This window comes from Mus pahari, chromosome 5 (genome assembly GCF_900095145.1).
Source record: "Mus pahari chromosome 5, PAHARI_EIJ_v1.1, whole genome shotgun sequence".
NCBI lineage: Eukaryota > Metazoa > Chordata > Mammalia > Rodentia > Muridae > Mus > Mus pahari.
Window position 1 is genome coordinate 52,732,442 of NC_034594.1, and position 3,440 is coordinate 52,735,881.

Consider the following 3,440-nt stretch of genomic DNA (forward strand, 5'->3'; position numbering starts at 1 on the left):
CAGACTCAAATCCTAGCACCTCAACAAACAAACCCCCAAAAAAGCTAAAATGGTTATTTTTGTTATGTGTTTTACCTCACTTTACCAAAAAATATAAAAATCTAAGTAAAAAAAAAATGTTCTCCATCCCATAAACAACCACCAAACCCAGACACTGTGGCAGATGCCAACAAGAGCCTGCTGACAGGAGCCTGATATAGCTGTCTCCTGAGGGGCTCTGCCAGTGCCTGACTAATACAGAAGTGGATGTTCAAAGTCATCCATTGGATAGAGCACAGGGTCCCCAATGAAGGAGCTAGAGAAGGTATCCAAGGAGCTAAAGGGGTCTGAAGCCCCATAGGAGGAACATCAGTATGAACTAACCAGTACCCCCAGAGCTCCTTGGAACTAACCCACCAGTCAAAGAAAACACATGGTGGAACTTGTGGCTCTAACTGTGTATGTCGCTGAGAATAGTCTAGTCAGTCATCAATGGGGGGAGAGGCCCTAGGTCCTGTGAAGGTTCTGTGCCCCAATAGGTGAATGCCAGGATCAGGAATGGGAGTGGGTGGGTTGGAGAGTAGGGGGAGGGGGGAGGGAATAGGGGATATTTGGACAGGAAACTTGGAAAGAGGATAACATTTGAAATGTAAATAAAGAAAATATCTAATTTTAAAAAGTTCTTTAACCACTGAACCAATGCAGAACTATATACCTTATAATTTCTTGTAAAGTGTAAACATTAAATGTCTTTTTAAAAAATATATAGACCACTTGTAGTTGGCTATTTATTTCAGTACTTCCAAGTAGACAAGCAATGGTGAGCAGAAGTCCTGGGTAAGAGTTTGTGTCGTTTTAATTGGTTGGTGTTTTTTTTAAACATTCTACACACACACACACACACACACACACCATGTTAACACATGTATGTAGGTCAGAGGACAACCCAATGGCAAGGGTCCTTACTTGCTGAACCATTTCACTGTCCCCAGAGTGAGGAGATGACAGAGCCCTGCCTGTCCCTGCCTGTCTGCCCCTTCATGCCCAGCCCACATCCCCTTCAACTGAACATGGATCATTTGGAAGAAATGTGTGCTGGATCCCTCTGATATTCCTACACTCTTGGTTGGAACAGCACTCAGTCGCATCAGGAGCAGCCTTAGAAGGCACAGAGGGTCAGAAGTTCAGCTGCTCAGCTCCTTGGAGAAGCGCAGAGGCCAGGAGACTCAAGCGGCAGATCCCAGGGAGAGTTCTTCTCCCCTTCCCAACACCCACCCTCATTCAAGATGTGGCAATCAGGCACTAGTTCTGAGTGGGGAGGTGATTTGTAACCTGTCAGAGGAGACAAAGGACTTGAGTCATTCTTGGTTTTGCAGGGAGGGGTGGGTTTGAGTGTGGGCTGGGTTCAGTTTAAGTCTCATGTATGCCATGTTGGCCTGAAACTTGCTATATAACTGGGGATAAACTTGATCAAAAGATTCTCCTACCTCCACCTCCCAAGCGCTGGGATTACAGATGTGTACCACCATGTCCGGTTTACATGGTACTGGGATTGAACCCAGAACTCTGTGCATGCTAGGCAAATACTCTACCAACGGAGCTATAACCCTAGCTTCTGAATGATCTTTTTCAGTATACAACGACTGACAGATCTTCCGGGGAACTGGGACACAGCAATGCCCTAGACAAACAGGGTTTGTCTCTGAAGGGTCTTTGTCAAGAGGGGCCCTGGCTCTGAGCAGCCTGCTATGGCTCTTGCTCTAAGAGGGACTGAACCCTAATAGTTCCACAAGTTTGAGCAGGAGGGCAGAATAAGACTCCAGAGTAGACATCTTTCACTCACAATTTATGAAACTGTTCAGCCAAAAGGATTGAGTCAGTATACAGTCCCTGTTTCAGGCGCATTCAATGCCCTGCGCTGAGCTCAGAATCAGGAATCAGGATCAAGTGTGACTCAGCCGAACCTCTGACTCAGCAGGACGGAAATGCTAAAGGACACGTAGAGTTGCCAGAGGGAAGAGTTGCCCTTCCCCCTGAGCTCTGCTCCTGGCCTGCTTGCTCCTCAAGATGACTGTCAGAGGGAGGAGGCCAAGTTAAGGTTCACCTTTGCTCCAGGACTCTTCTCTCTGCTCCTCAAACATGGGACTGCCACTGTCCGCAGAAAATCAAGAAGATACAAGAGCCCAGAGCAAAAAGCAGCTGAGGTTTGGTTGTACTGATGTGAACAGTGTTGGATGCCCCCCCACACACACTTGTTCTCTCTCATAGGAACAGTCTTGGCACAAGTCCCTCACCAGTCAGAGCGTCACCAGGAAAGGGCAAATGCAGAGTTTCCTTTGAGCTGTTGACTCTTCTCTTCCTTGCCACATTCTAGACCTGAGTCCCACTGTCTAAGGCCCCAGATCTGCTTAGATCTGTCTGCTTTGAATGTGTTTTTCTTGCTTCTGAATTATGTTCCTCTCCTTCCAATAACACCTTCTGTTCTGATCCCCAGGGGTCTCACACATCCTGGTAATGTCTATCCATTTTGTCTGTGCCTAGATTCATGAATGCAGTAAAATGGTATTGCTGAGTATCCATGGTGATGACAGAGAGGAGAGCCAGCTGAGGAGTGGGGACACAGCTGAGGGACCAAGCTTGGACTGATCGCCTGCTCTGTACTAGTAGATGGTCAAAGAAGCCATCAGAGCCCACAATAAAACTTAAAGACAGGCAAAGTTGATCCATCAATTGAGGACCCCTGCTATATGAGTCAGGGTTCAACCCAAAGCACAGAACCACAAGGAGACACCGGAGGTGTGATTTCATATCATGGTGGGAGCTGTGAGGTAGTCTGTGTCAGGCTCTTGACATTGCTTGTGGAATGAGATCAGAATCTCGCAGGACAACCTTAAAGAAAAAACAGACATGAAGTGGGGTACACACACACAGAGGCACGAATGCATGCACGCACACATATACTCTCATGTATGCTGGATCCTGTTAGGACACATTGACACCTACGTTGGTGCAAGCTTACATGAGTGACTGACTGCAGAAGCTGGTGACCTGCATCATGAAGAAAAACTTTTAAACACTGAGAGACTGTGAATGCAGCTGCTGTTCCACACCAACACAACAACCAGCAGATGAAGAACGTGCCACAGGCCTTGGGCTGACCTTCCAAAGCATTAACAAGCATACTGCCAGTGTTCACCTTACAGCTTCCAGATCTCACACAGAGGTCCCTGCCAGCCTGTGCTCTTCTGGTCTGAAAGGAAGAAAATTTGGGAAACAGTTCTATCTGAACTAAGTTGACTCAACATAAACTCTCCAAACAAATGCAACTGAAACGCTAAGCAAAGGAGCAATGACCACAAACATTAGGGAGTCTACACTCAAGGGTAAGGGTGGGGTGCTCCAAGCAAGCAGGGTTGTTTGTTGTTGTTGTTGTTGTTGCTGTTGAGACAGAGTTTCTCTGT